The sequence below is a fragment of the Ictidomys tridecemlineatus genome, unplaced genomic scaffold (genome assembly GCF_052094955.1).
Source record: "Ictidomys tridecemlineatus isolate mIctTri1 unplaced genomic scaffold, mIctTri1.hap1 Scaffold_254, whole genome shotgun sequence".
Taxonomy (NCBI): domain Eukaryota; kingdom Metazoa; phylum Chordata; class Mammalia; order Rodentia; family Sciuridae; genus Ictidomys; species Ictidomys tridecemlineatus.
In genome coordinates, this window is record NW_027522203.1 from 247,299 (window position 1) to 262,654 (window position 15,356).

A 15,356-nucleotide genomic window follows, 5' to 3' on the forward strand; every position below is an offset into this window, starting at 1 on the left:
CCCAGGCCCCCTGTGGAGGAAGGAACTGAGCCTTCCTGCCCCTGAGCAGCTGATCTGAGTGAGACTCAAGGCCAGATCTGTCCGATTCGGAAGGTCCTCACCGTCCCTGGCTTAACTGGCATCATCTTTAGCTCTAACTCAGATTTTCTTGGCTTAACTTTTACTTTGTGCTTCTGAGGGCGCTCTCTGTGAGGAGTTCATCTTCACATCTCAAATTTAACGTTCTCGATAGTTCCTGGCCTACGTGGGTATTCAACAGATATTTGCTGAAAGGAACACCATCCACGCCTCATGAAAGTAATTTGTGAGAGAAATGTCGGTGATGCTTGGTGGCCGGATGTGTTCAGGCATGGGGACTTTGGCAAGAATGCTCAGCCTTAATTGGTAATGAATTGAAAGATGGTGCAACTGACTATAAAAACTATCCAGAGTGCAAGGGCTTCAGCCACCCCATCTTATTCTCCTGCCATGCATCTCTGCAATTTGTTCTCTTATTTTCATTTGTCCTTGATTCATTGTTAAGAATATCTTATATGATCCTCAATGTTAGTACAGAAGAAAAAAAAGGATTTACCCTTAGAGTTAAATCCCCTGAACTCTTTTTTATCCAAGCAAGCATTTACATATCTCAAGTGTATCCTGTTTCTTAAGCTAAAAAAGTTGGAGGGTTGGTGTTCTTTTTATTCAGAGGCTTAGTCAATAACTAAATCACTGACTACATAACTTATGGACTTTGGTTAATTCATCCCAAAGTGGTTGGGGATTTGGAAAAAAGAAAATGAGTCACACAGTTTACGTTTTTGCTGATGAGTCCTCCAATCTATCTTATCAGAATAACAATTATAGGGTAATATGTAATTTTGCCACCAATCTACAGAATTTCATAAAGGGAAGAAGCTATGAATAATGGGATCATTTTCATTCTAATTCTGAAAACCAAAGGCTGTATTTAAGTGATGACGGTATTCTATTAAAAGATTATGGTCCCCTGCCATTAATAAATTCTAAAACTCTTAAATAGAAAATAATGGGTCCTCAATTTTTAGAATGGCAAGTGATATACAAACTGTGGAACCATTTTCTCAGAAATGGAAGTGATTTATAGCATCAAAAACCAATATACAACAAGAAAGATGGGCACAGAGAAAGATTGTTTGTTCTTATTTTTGGGGAGAGGAAGCACATGAAAACATAGGAGATTGATTGAGGTTGATGGGCAGCAGAGGTTTCTTCTCACCACTCTTTGATTTGATTGATTCCACACTAAAGACAATTGTGAGGAAGACATGCACTTGGGGATTTTGAAAATTAGTGATTAAACTATGCTTGCTTCCCCCCACCCCATAAACACTTCTAGAATTTTGAAGCCAGAGATTTCATTTCAACCAGGTATTAAAATTGGTTGATTACTTAACAAATTTCCATCTCATTATATGTTCTGGGAACAAATGGTCTGTCTGTTAGGTGAGACCCAAGGCAATATCTCATGTTATCCGAGAGTACCAAGCCTTCAGACATTAAACCTGGGGACACTCATTGTACTTTAAGAATGTGCAGGGGACAAATAGTTCTAGAAACTAAAATAATATTAATAAAGTCTCATTAGCTAAGTAGGTAAAGATATGCCAAGATTATTGCTTAGACAGTTACAGTTAATGTTTGGTCCTTACAAAACCCTGTGAGACACATGATATTTGATCTCAATATACAAAATCTGAAGCTCGGAGAGGCTCAAATCTGGTGGTGCTGGGTCTTGAGCCTGGGTATGGTTCAGCCTGAAACACTCTTCTTTTGAAAGGCTCCCTCACTTCCATAGCTCTGCAGAGACACCCCTTTCCTGTGCCTTCTCAGTACCTCCTGGCCTTCTCAGTACCACCTGATGTGCTCCCTCACTTCCATAGCTCTGCAGAGACACCCCTTTCCTGTGCCTTCTCAGTACCTCCTGTGCCTTCTCAGTACCACCTGATGTGCCCTTGTGGGTTTTCCCTGTTCACCACCCAACTAGGGACAGTGCATGGGGGATGGGATTTGTTTTCTTTCCTGCTGTGTCTCCAGGGACTAGGACAGGGACCCTCCCCACCCTGGCCCTCCAAGCACATCGCTCATGGGAGGAGGAGAGAAGACAATGAGTAAGATCTTCTTCTTGTACTCAAAGGCCAGGTTGTCTGATTGTCTCCAGAAATTTCAAAATAGGCCACAGGTTAAAACAGCACGATGGATTCATGGTAGCACGATCCTCAACGGCCCACAGAGAGAAACGACTCTAACCTTCCACTGATGAATGCATCAGGGACACGTGGTATGGTAGACCCTGGAATATCATTCAGCCACAGAAGGAAATGAAACGCTGATACATAAAACATAATGCTCAGTAAAAGGAGCCAGTCACAAAAGGTCACATCCACATGACCACATGAAGAGGAGACATCCAAATTGCGTGGACCTACAGAGACTGAGCAGAGGGGTTTGAGGGGGCTGGGGATGAAGGGGGACTAACTGCAAAATGGGTACAGCACTTGCTTTTGGAGGATAAAAATATTTCAGGACTAGCTAGAAGTGGTATTTGCACAACTTTGGGGGTGTCCTGAATACAACTGGATTTTTCACTTCAAAATGGTTAATTTTAGGTTATGGGAATTGCAACTCTTTTTTTTTTAATTGCATAATCATCTTGACCCTGGCCAAATAAATCTCCATGCATCCATTTTGTATAAATGAATAATTATTAGCATGAAGTTCAGTTGTGAATCGCTATACAACAGCAATTTGTAAGTCATAAAGCACTGAAGAAATGCTAATAATGACTGTCCTGCTGTTGTTCAGGTTGGTCTTGATGGCATCGTGGCCGTGTTCTATTTCAACTGCACTCCAGAAATCTGGCCACCTGTAAAACAAGGAGCAAAGGTAGGGGTTGCGTTTGTCCACTTAACAGTTCTTAGAAAAGCCATATGCCACTGTTTGGCAGAGCTCTTTCTATTCCTCTGTATTGATTGTGGGTCTATTAGCTGAACTTGAAGCTGATTGTCCCCTGGATCCGATCATTGTTCTCCCCACCTCCACCCTCCCCAGCCTCCCCTACTCCATACTCAAGAGGTGACCTCTCTGCACTGCCACCCTAGGATCCCGTCCCCTCTGACTTCTGGTGAGGCTTAGCTACTGGAGGCCCATTGCTCATCCACACCTAGGCGAATACTTCTTGAACTAACTTATTCCAACTACTCCCTTTGAATGTGATTTTGGTTTTCCCCAAGACCCTGACTGATACAACCTCCCAAATAACAGCCAACATTTGAATGGCAAAATGAATTCAGTACTATAATTATGAACCATATTTTATATATAAGGGACTTATGTCCCAGGGAGATTAACTTGCCCAAGGTCACCCAGCCAGCAAATGATGTTGATATATGACCCTAGGCAATTTGTCTACACAATAAAAGCTTTAACTCTATACTTCACTGTCCAAACCTATAACATATTCATTGTGCTGCTTCCAAGTTCTTACAAGAGGGCTGTCCAGGCCCATGACTCTTTCTATCCCAATGTCCCCAGTTGGTTTTATTGAACTATTTGGTTGTCATTAGTCACTATTAATTGTGAGCAGTCCTACTCAAAATCATTACCCAACATCCTCCAATCACCTGGTGATCCTTCAGTTAATCCAGTGCACCAGACCAGCTACATCTAGTCTGCACTTGTTATTGTGTTACGGGTTTAGGGTGACGGATTTTCTCCTCTCCAGAAAAGAGGCAGGGAAGTTCTAAAAATCAGAATGGGCAATGCGAGCTCATTTTCAAATTAGCAGGAATAATGAATTACTTCCCTATACCACGGAGGACTCCCACTCTTAGAATAAAGACAGGAAGTCTTTTCTCACAGTTAATCACTTTGGGAAAGCTACCTGCAGTCTGCGTGCATTCCTGGGAGTCTGACAGAGGGTAAAAGACACAAAATACCAGCAGGAAATAATAGGCATCCGCCACTATGGCCATGGGCTTCCTGGGGCAGTGAAAGTGCTGGTCCTTTGCACATTGTAGCTCATTTACCCCAGAGCCCCATGAGGTTGGCACTATGAACAGAGCCAGTTTTACAGATAAGAAAGCTGAGGCATAGAGACATTTCAACTTGAATCAATGCGGGCTTCTGTGATCGACTCCAAATTCTGTGCTCAGACCCTGTTTCCCCTCAGTGACACTTTTATTTTCCCATGTGGCTTGAGTGGCAGGCCCTGGATTCACCCAATCCAGTGGTCAATTTTGCTGAGAACTTCCTAATGCCCACATAGAGACACCGTCCCCAGTGACCAGCAGCTCAACCTCAATTTGATGTGAAATGACCAAGAACAAAATCCTCTTTGGTATCCCTGGTCTGTGGCAGAAGTTGTTCTAGATTCACATCACAGGACCCCTGTGCAGAGCTTTGAGTTGTCCCAGGGAGGATAATAAAACCAAACAGCCTTTAAAACATTACTCCCCTTGCTAATTTTAGGACAAAGTAAAAAAGAAAACGAAACCCAAAGACAAGTGTTTCAGGATGGAGACTCCTAACTGGCCCCAAGATGCTTACAGGCCTGTCAGTCACAGAAAAAAGCCACTGGCACAAAGCTCAGAATGTCCCCAGAAGGCGAGATGGTGAATGACACAGTCAAGTCCTGCCCAGGGGCTGCAGGACGGGAGGAGGTACCCAGGGTTCTGGAAGAGAAGACCTGTATCTGCCAGTGTAAAGAAACTTACCCACAATAACGCCAAGAGTGAGCGGTGAGTGGTGAGTTGTGGCAGTACTTCCTGTCTTCCTGTACTTCCTGTACTTCCTGTATTCCTGTACTGCCTGTACTGCCTGTACGTCCTCAACTGCCTATACTTCCTGTACTGCCTGTACTTCCTGTATTCCTGTACTTCCTGTACTGCCTGTACTTCCTGTACTGCCTGTACTTCCTGTATTCCTGTACTTCCTGTATTCCTGTACTGCCTGTACTTCCTGTATTCCTGTACTTCCTGTACTGCCTGTACTTCCTATATTCCTGTACTTCCTGTCTTCCTATACTTCCTATCTTCCTATCTTCCACTATTTTCCTCAAATTGCTCTAAATACCCAGGAGGATTTATTACAAATATTATGATTGTCAATAGTCAGGTCTCAGCTTCACTTTGAGGAGGAAACAGGTAGAAATAAAAGTTTCTATAGGAAGGCTATAAACACTAATATTTTCTTATTGTTTTCTCAAAAGTAACTCTTTCACCTTATTTTTGCTCCATGGCCATGGTGATGATCAGAAGTGACTTTATCACATGCAAGACATTTGGGTTCCTAAGCATATTTTTTCTTAGATTCACAGGACTTCTTTAATTTTCTTGATGTGTTTTAATAATTTGGGGAAATGCTCAGCTATTCTCTCTTTAAATCTTGTTTCTGGCACAATTAATTTCCCCCCCACTCCTTGAAATATAAGCCCTCGAACGTTGGGCTGTCTCCTTTCTGGTTTCCACTTCACCTCCTGTGTTTGCAATGCTGCTGTCTCTTGGGGCTTTAGTCTGGATTTTTTCACTCTTGCGTCTTCTAGTCCACTAATTTTATCTTCAATGATTTAATCTGCCTTTAATCCAATCTACTGAGTTTTGAATGTGCTTTTTGTTTTTAATTCTGAAATTGCCATTTGTTTCTTTTGCATAGTTTCCATGTCTCCAACTCCCAATTCTTCCTCTTGTCTCACTGAACATAAGCTCTTAGTTGGGTTAAAGTTGGTGTCTGGAAATGCCTGTGGGGGAGGCATGCTTGACTGCAGTTATTTCTCTCCAGTCCGGGTTGGCTGGTTTTCAGCTACAGTGATTTGTTTCCTCGTGAGCTACGTATCTTTTTATTGTGCAGGCTGTGTCTCTGCTTGAGTGTTAGTAAAGTGCTAGAAGAACATTATCTTCTTTCAGGAATGAATCCCATTTGCACCTCCGCCAGGCACCTGTGGAGGTGTTGGCAGGTGATTTCCAAGGAGGACACAGTCTCTGGGACAGCCATCCACTCTGGGTCACCTCCACTCCTAAGGCGCCACCTTGGGAGACCCAGAATGCAGCGAGAGGGGCCAGCCAGCTCCCCTGAGACCTTCCCTGAACCCCACTCCTTTCTCCCTGCGCCTCCCCGGCTCCAGCATTCCAGCTAATTTCTCTGGAATTCTTCATCAACACGTCTGTCTGTTTCCTGCTTCATTCTTTCTTTCTTCAGTGGGAGGACAAATTACCTAGACTCATCCCGGGCTAACTAACCAGCCATGATGGACAGCAAAAACTTTTCATTATTCTCCTATTTAGTTTAATTGATTTTTGGGTCAATGATAAATGATTTTTTATGTGCTTATTAATGATTTTTAACTCTTCTTCTGAGAATTGCCTTTTTCTATATGATATTGATTTAGAATTAACAAATCCAGAAGTATTTTAACCTTTTCTTTGTCATCCCTTAAGTGGATGTAAATACAACCACATTATTAAGGCCAAGTAAGGAAATACTGTTTATGAAATATGAGCAAGTTCATTTACAAAAGGATGTGAGCTTTCAGAATATGGGAATATTCTGAAATTCTGAAATATGGGAATTCCCGGACCTTAAACACTGATCTCCTGGGCGTGGACAATATTGCCTGCTTTCCAAGTGAATGCAGAGAACAGGAAATGTTCAGTTGGTCCTAATAGGAGAGCTCTCATTTGGGAAATTCAAGAGAAGCCTCCAGATGACCAAGTCACTGACTTAATGTTCTTCTGCAATGAAACACTGAAATGACTAAGAAGCCCTCATGTCTGTTTTGCCTTGGCCTTAGAGGTTGAGATCTTACCTGTTGGTACCTGTAGGGTTAAAAGGAGCAGAGGGTCTGGGAGCAGAAGGGGTTTTGCACCAAAGGTTGAGAGAATCTAAATGTAAATGTCTGCTGAGAAAAACTCGCTTGAGCTGGGTACAGATCGATGTCCCCAGGAGCAGCGTGCCTAAGTGCTTTCCCATTCTGCCCTGCCATCGATCCCGACCTTTAGCCATCCCATCCCTTTTTAGAAATTTTATAGAAAAATTGGGTCTACATTAGGACATGTAGTGTGATGATGAGGCACTTCCTGTCATTTCCTGATGGGGCCTCCGCGTGGCCACTCTGCACTGCTGTTTCTCTAATGGTGTGATTGCTCTGTGGAGAGGAGGGTCTTGTTCCCTGGTGAGACCATTACAGAGAGCTGCCTGTATGCGCCTGACCCAGGAGTCTATGCCCACTTGGGCCTCACTGTGAAGAGAGCACCCTCCACAGGTTTCCTGGGGGTCAATGGGGGACAAAGTGAGGAGGTGAAGGTCACTGCTGCCTGGAGCACAGGAAGCCCTGCCTGTGCATTGGTCAGAGCTGAGTGGCCCTTGGGTGAGGGGACCTCAACGTTCTGAGACAAAGTCGTTCCTTAACATGTCTGGGAAGCAAAGGCCACAGCACCATTGATCACTGTTCCCACCGATTCTCTAGGGGAAGTTGGTGAGGGGTAGGCTTCTGTAGGCTTCTGATGGACACCTGGATTTCTCCTTGGGTTCCAGGAGGCAGGAAAAGACAGTGGACACGCGGCAGCATCCTTAGCTCCTACAGAGAGGATGGCGGGACCTGCAGGGTGAGGAAATGCGTGGTAAGACACCTCCCACTGTCAGCTCCTGACCAAGGTGCCACAGGCTGTGTGGTAAGTCACCAGCTGCCCCAGCGTTCAGAGTCTCACTGGGATACAAAGAATCGCTCTAGCTCTGTGTTTCCCAAACACTGATCACCTGCCACTCACCTCCAGGGTCCCCCTGGGAGCCTTGTGTTACCAGCTTTGAGGAAATAGAATTAAAACAAGATCTCTTGCCAACCTGCAAACTCTCACCAAGGAGTAGAGAAAGAAAACAGCCTTATTACTGATTTCAGTCTTGAGTAAGATTAAACCAAAATGTAACACACAACGTAGGCAATCTGCTAAGAGACTGTGAAACCTCGAGAAATCTCACCCAAGTAGATAAAACGTAATATTCTTGAGATGAGTAATAGCAGTCGGCCAGTGGAGGCCTTGGTGGCCCAGAGGGCCTAAATTGTCCACTCCAGAGGCACCTGGCAATGGGGGGTCACTTGTTTGCTAAATACCTTCTCCTATCTTATGACAGGACTCAGAGTGAGGAGCCTGCAGAAGGTCCCCCGCCCACTGATCTTAGATGACAACATGTCAAAGACAGGGTCCCAGCATCCTTGAATGAACATTCCTCAGTCACAAAGCTACCCAGACCCTTATTTAGATTTTTACCATTTGCATATAATCAAAGAGACAGATTTAAAAAAAGAACTAAAATTATGAATCCTGTAAAGTAAATGCTTTAAGAAAATCAGGGACTATTCTCTTCCTCTTCTTTCAACAGAGAGAATTGAGACTCTTGTTTTCTAATTGCGTCTGTAGCTTACATTTTTTTTTTAATTCAATTAATTGAATCTTAAATTTCTCTCCATCCTAAGCTGAAATCCATGAAAGAAAAAGTTTTAATAGATTGAAAATAATTTTAAGACACTTAAAATAAACATACCCCTGTTAGGTGCAGGACAGGCTGAGTAAGTTGTCTGCAGGGCATGCCAAACATGCTGCAGGATGACCTGGCTTCTCAAACCCTCTGTCTGCTTCTTTATCATCTGTTTGCTGCAAGCCCAAATGCCCAAGCCCCCGCTCAAAGCTGAGCACTTAACCCGCCTTGTGCCAACAAGGCAAATTGCAGACCCAGAGACCCCATTAGATTTGGGCTATAAAAACTCCCTCCTGCAGGGCCCCTTTCTCTTGCTCTCTCTCTCTCTCTTGCTGTCTCTCTTGGGTGCGCTCGCTCGCTCTCGCTCTCGCTCTCTCTCTTTCTCTCTCTCTCTCTCGCTCTCGCTCTCTCTCCCTCTCCATCTATCTTCTTTCTTCTTCTCTTTCTCTCTCCTCTCCTCTCCTCTCCTCTCCTCTCCTCTCCTCTCCTCTCCTCTCTCTTCTTCTCTTTCTCTCCATTCTCCTCTGTTGCACTGCTGCAATAAAGATCTCTTGGTCGCTCTGAGTGTTGTGGTCACTTTCTTTTCAACCCCCATATACCACCATTCAAAGTTTTTTTTGTTCTCCCTCTCCCTGAGGACCTTGTGGGAGCAGAGACTGTGGACATGTCCATCCCAAGCTAGGCCAAGTGCAGAGAAGAGGAGGGGCCTCCTCTCCCAACTAGCATACCCCCTGGGGCCCCGGGGTAGTGTGTCCTGTCCAGTGATGGGTCTTGCTGGTAGGAGGAGCCCAGCAGTGCAGACCCCCCTCCACACTCTGCTCTGGCTTTATGCCTGTGGGTGACATGCAGCCTTCTGGCTCCACAGGGAACTCAGCCAAGTCCCCAAACAGTTGCTCCTCTCACTGGGGCCTGGTGACTTCTCTGGGGGAGTCCTGCTGCCACCAACTCCACTCTGGAGTTGCACAAAGCGGTGCCCAGTTTCCCAGGGTAGAGGAAGGGGCTGGGCATGGGAGAAGATGAGGAAGACTCCTCCCAGATGCCTCCTTGCAAGTGGGGCAGGTAGGAGAGGGCTGGGAAACCCCACAGGCTCCCTTCCCACTTGGCCTGTGCTCCAGGGTGGCCGCAGCCAAGGAATACAACACCTCTGTTTCCCTCCTCCTAGGAGCCATCGGACCCTCGTTTTTTCCCAGCTTCTGTCTCTGTCACTTCACAAGACAGCCAAGCATGAAACGAGGTCAAAGGCAGGACAGTTTTATCATCTCTACTCACTGTCACCGCTGTCCCTAACTCAAGCAGGGATGATCTGCCTCCATCCTGGAGACAGGACTCTTTATGCCCAGCCTCACCCAGCAGGACCCCTCCTCCTGCTACCCACAAGCAAGTGATGCCCACGGCTCTGCTCCTCTGGAGAGGCTTGGTTTCAGGTGGGCATTTCTCTAAACACATATGGCAGGGCTACTTTGCTGTTTTAAATTTGACAACACTGGAAATTTCCATCACATTTATATTTTTTTCTGTTTTGGAAACTGATAATCTTTTTCCTTTTCCAGTAATAATAACAAGCTGCCTTTTAAAATATCTTTATCAAGATATCATTTTAAAAAAGAAAGAAAAATAGGTCAATATTATGAGGCATGTACATATATCAAAAATCACGATGTTCCTCAAGTGGGAATATGAGGAACCGACCTGCACCTCCCATTTCCCTGCCTTGCACCTAACAATCACCCAGGGCTTCTGGTTCCCACCTGGGCAGGACCCACCTGCTGTCCCCAAGCTCACAAGCACAGTTCAGGGTGGTACAGTGACCCCCACTGGACACTTGGGGAGGCGTCTAGCTCCAGACCAGGCAGCTGGCAATAAGTGGTCAGATGTCAGAACATGGATTTTCCCGAAAGATGGAGGGGAGGGGGCTGGCAAGGGAGAGAGGCCAGCCAACCCCCAGAACCCCTCTGGGAACTCATTCCAGACAGATGGTCACTCGCATCCCATGCCTGAGCGTTCCTGCTTCCTCGCACCCCCCACGGCCTCCTCTTCCAGTGGATGTAGGATGTCTGACTTTCTGGTTGTCCCTTCAACATGATTTCTGTGCAGATTTCAATTCATGCTGTGCTCATCCTGGGGAATAAACTAAAGGAGCTTTTTGAAATCAACTTAGTAAATATCTTAGTTAATGGAAACCAAAATAAGCCCCATTGGGTCCCTTCTCTCTAACCTTGAAATTGCAAAGATTGACAGCGCCCTCCAAAATGGTGCTTTCTCAACTGGTGTGACTTTTGAAAGCTGTGCTGTCCTTCTTTTGATGATATCCCTCCTGAAAACCACACCTGCTTGTCTCGTTTTATTTCCTAAGAAGTCAAAAGATTCCAAAAAACTGTAAATGACCCATGCTATAAACAAATGGTGCCTTTCATTTCTTACCTCCAATAAACATTTCTTGGCTAACAATGCCATTGATTTGTCTTTTTAATTTGTCAAATTTATTAGTTTAATAAATTTAGCTTCCACCAGGGTCTGGAGGTGCTATGGGGGACCAGGGAAGGGTCTCTCCCCTTTTAACCCAATGTCAACTTTGGAGATACACATGAAGCCATTATTTGTCCTTGGCACAATGGCAGCCCAGGGCCAAATCTGCAACAGGGTGCATCATTAACTTTAAAATATCAGAATATTGTGCAGAAAAATGCATTTCCTCTTCCTTTTAAAAACATAAGAATCACCCAGACCTGGCCCCTTCAATCCTGAGACGTCTCTGAAGCCAGGTTTTAGGTATCAGCACTGACAGGGCCACGGGGGTGGAACTGGTGATCCACACTGAGCTTTACAGATTGAAATGATTTCAAGCTCCATTAAATAACTATTCATCTTTGCTTGGTAATGTATTCTGGCTAAATACATCTGTTACCAGGAACTGGTATGCTTCAAGAAATCTGTGTACAAGAGCCAGATGAGACCTTCTCTTTATTGTGAGGATTTTAAATCTGCTGGGGAAAAAAATGGTTCTGTGGCTACGAATGATGTAAATCCTGATATTTTAACTTTAAGCAAGATGCTGAGCTATTGCAATATTCAATTATCTAAATGCGACAATGTTACAAGGCAAATGTTCCCAGGTCTGACATATTAATCTACTTGACATTCAAGAAATTACACTGTGTTTTTATAGAGTGGTAGCCCTTTGAGAAGGCCAGGACATGTTTCATTCAGCTGGCCCCTGCCTGCCCTGACTACCTCCATTAATGCACTTATTATTGATATAAAGGAGACACATTTAAATGCTTCAAGGAGAGAAGAGACATGCAGCCTTCAAAAGGGACTTCTCAAGGTCAGAGATGTGCAAAGAAGGAGAAATCCGCTGCTCCTTTTACTCTGCCTTGAATAGATGGACTCGGGGATATGCCCAGAATTGGTGCATATTCAATAAAATTCCAGCCCATGCTTGCTTCTCAGCTAGGTCTTCTCTTTTAATCTGCCCTTATGACAACAGAAGAGTAAAGGTAATGTGTCCCACGCTGGGCCTCCACAGAGCCTCCTGCATACCACACATCAAAGCCTCTGTCTCAGCTCCCAAGTGGAGCACTAGGAGTGCATCTGTCATCTGTCATCATAGTATATACAGGAACAGCTAACCGTATGGCATGCTCAGCGTGGTCGGGCTCACCAACAGAACACAGCTCATCCCCTTACACTCCCAAAAAACCTAGGACATGCTGCTCTTATTACCCTTGCTACTGATTAACCCATTACTTTGACTACTCATTTCACCAAATGAGGCTACAAGAAGTTAATTTTCTCCAAATCAAATAGTGTATGATTTTAAATCTAGGAAACTAAGCATATGTAGTACCTGGTCCCCATCACCAGCCATGTCTGGGAGACACAGTGAATGTCCCCCTGTCAGTCCTTGTGACAGTGGCAGTCTCAGCCACCATTCAACTTCAGCTGACTGAGAAATATCTGAGAATCTGGGAAGCTGAGCCCAGGCAGCCAAGAACCAAGGTGGAGAGCAGAGGTTCATTCTTGGCCACTAAGCTTTGGGAAACTAGGTGTAACTAGAAACTGCTAGCATCCCAGTTTTGAGAAGAGGCTGTGGAGAGTTGATTTGTCCAGCATCAGAGAGTCACTAAAGGAAGAGAAGTCACTAAGGGAAAAATTCCTGTCTCCTCCCATCCTACTGCCCTTCTTCATCCAGGTGCATCCAGGCTACTTATCCTCACCAAACATTTGCATATCCTGTCTCAAACGCAAGCCATGTACCTTCAAGACTATCAGGCATGAAGCATGTAACAACGGCAGGTACATGAAAACATACACACACATGCATTTTGAAATGTGGTCCTGTTAACCCATCCTTATGATTCATTTTTATCATGTTTATTCATTCAAGAAACTATAAAATCAGCTCAGTGACTGCCCTCTGTAGGTCTCCAACCAGCTCCATGGTTTAAACTAACTTGGAAAACCCCCATGCATCACAGCTGCTTTGATCTTCAAACAAAGGCCACACCTCTTTACTCACAGAATAAGGGATTAATGGTGCACTGTGAAGTGACAAAGAGCACAGACCAGCTGGATGGCCTGCTCCAGAGCTATTGCTCTGCCTCTGAGACTTTAGGCATGTTCTGTTTTTCCTGTAGCATCAACTACATGGAAATATCATTCTCTAAGTCTTCCCTTTTAAGGTGCACATGTCAGTGGTGTTTAGCAGGCACAGAATGTACAATGAGCAGTACTCATGACAGATGGTTTTCATAGCTCCCCCCAAACCCTGTGCCCATCAGCAGCCAAGCCCATGCCCTGCTCCCCAAGCCTTGCCACCTGTGCTCTGTCTCTGCAGATGTGGTTATTTGAAGATTGTATGTAAATATAATAATAGAACCTTTATAACTATGTCTGGCTTCTTCTCAACATGACATTTTCAAGGTCCCACTAACTGACGCATTCAACAAATATTTCTTGAGCACAGATACATGTCCTCCTTTATGAGGGAGGCAGCAGTGATGGAGGCTTATGTTCTGGAACCCAGGGCCTCTTCTGCAGTGGGGTGGGTGGGGATCGATAGGAGAGAGGACCTTACAGGGTGTCACAGAGACCACTGGGAACCTGCCAGCGAGCAGGAGGAGGAGACCGTGTTCCAAGGGTTTTGGGGCACGGCCCATCAGGAAGACATTTAGCCTGATTCTTAAAGGATTAGAAAGTCCAGCCAAGGACAGAGCAGGGAGAAAGAGTATCAGGCCAAGGGGAAACACCGTAACCTGGAGACAAGGGACAGCTGGAGATTCAAGGGGTCACTGGGCAGCCCTCGCAGTCTGTGCTGATAGGAAGTCACTGGGAGAACATGAAGGGCGGCAAAGGCAGGCCGTGGTGCAAGGACCCATTCAAGGTTGATTGTTGTGGAAAAAATGTCCTAAACTCTTCCTATAGATTTAACTCACTTGATCTTTCCACAACTTTATGAAGTAGGCTACCCTAGAGGCAGGAAAAAGTGAGAAACACACCCTACCCTGCAGGGCTATCTTGGGAAAATGCCTGGGCAGGATGGAAAATAGAAGTCTGCACAAAACTGGTGCACACATGTTCACAGGAGCACGATTCCTAACAGCCCGAAGTGAAAACCACTCAAATGCCTGCCTGCTAACCCCTGCAAAAACAGCACACCACCTAGGCATACATACAATGGAATATTACTTACTCATCTAAAGGAATGAAGTCCTGATGCCTGCTTCATAATGATACCCTGGGTTAGTGGGAAAAAATACTCCGAATGACTACATAAAACTCTGTTATTTCAAGTTTGGCATTATTTTTATGTTAACTCTCGTTTCCACCTATTAAAATATATTTTGGCTGGATTCATGCTGATAGTCTTACAGGCCATCACATAGACTTGGGGAGTGCACCCCACTCATGTTAGTGACTCAGGAAGAGTCACAAAAAAAGATAAAGAGTGCAAAACCATGCAACATGGCTGACGAAAGCCATTAGCCCTGGGACAAGGTGGCCCTGAGACCTAAACACTCACCATAGCTCAGGGAGTGTCAGGTGCACCCGCCAGGCCCACTGGGGTTCTGAGAGAGAAGGGAGGCGGCCACCCTAGGAAGGCGAGGCCTTACTGATTACACCTTCACCTCCAGGCTGTCTCTGTAGTTCTGACACATCTGCCCTTGCCAGCTAACGTAGTCCAAAGTGCATGAATTTCAGAAAAGATTCTGCAATGAACCCCACCCACAAAACCTGTGCTTGCATTAAGAACTCTAGATGGGTATAAAACAGCTCCAATTGGCTTAGGCAGGAAAATGATGATTAACTCATGGAAATTAAAAATCTAAGGAACTTTTGGAATTAAGTATGATTTTGGCCAGGCACTCGGGCAATGTCACCGGACACTCCTCGGTTTCTTTTTCTCATTTCTTGCTGGATGAGCACTGTTCTGGGGAGTGGGCACACAGCAATGAGCAGCCCCCTCATCAGGGAGCTGATGTTCCCACTGGGCCAGAGCGGGGCTGAGATTTTCCACTGTGCTGTTCTCTCTGTTGGCTTAACTTTAAAAAAAGAGAAGAAAAGAAAACAGGGATTGAACCCAGGAGCACTTACCCAATGAGCTACAAGCCCCATATTTTTTAGTTTGAGGCTAGTCTCCCTAAGATGCTTAGGGCCTGGCTAAGTTGCTGAGGCCAGGAGGATGGATGATATTTAATTATTATAACTGGATAGCATTTAATGTTAAATATTATTAATGATAATCAAATATCATATACTAATAACTTGTATTATAATCATTTAAAATATGATGATTTATAATATTATCATTGATTAATGATGAATAAATACTATTTGCATTAGTTTGACACTGCCCTTCAAGGTCAATC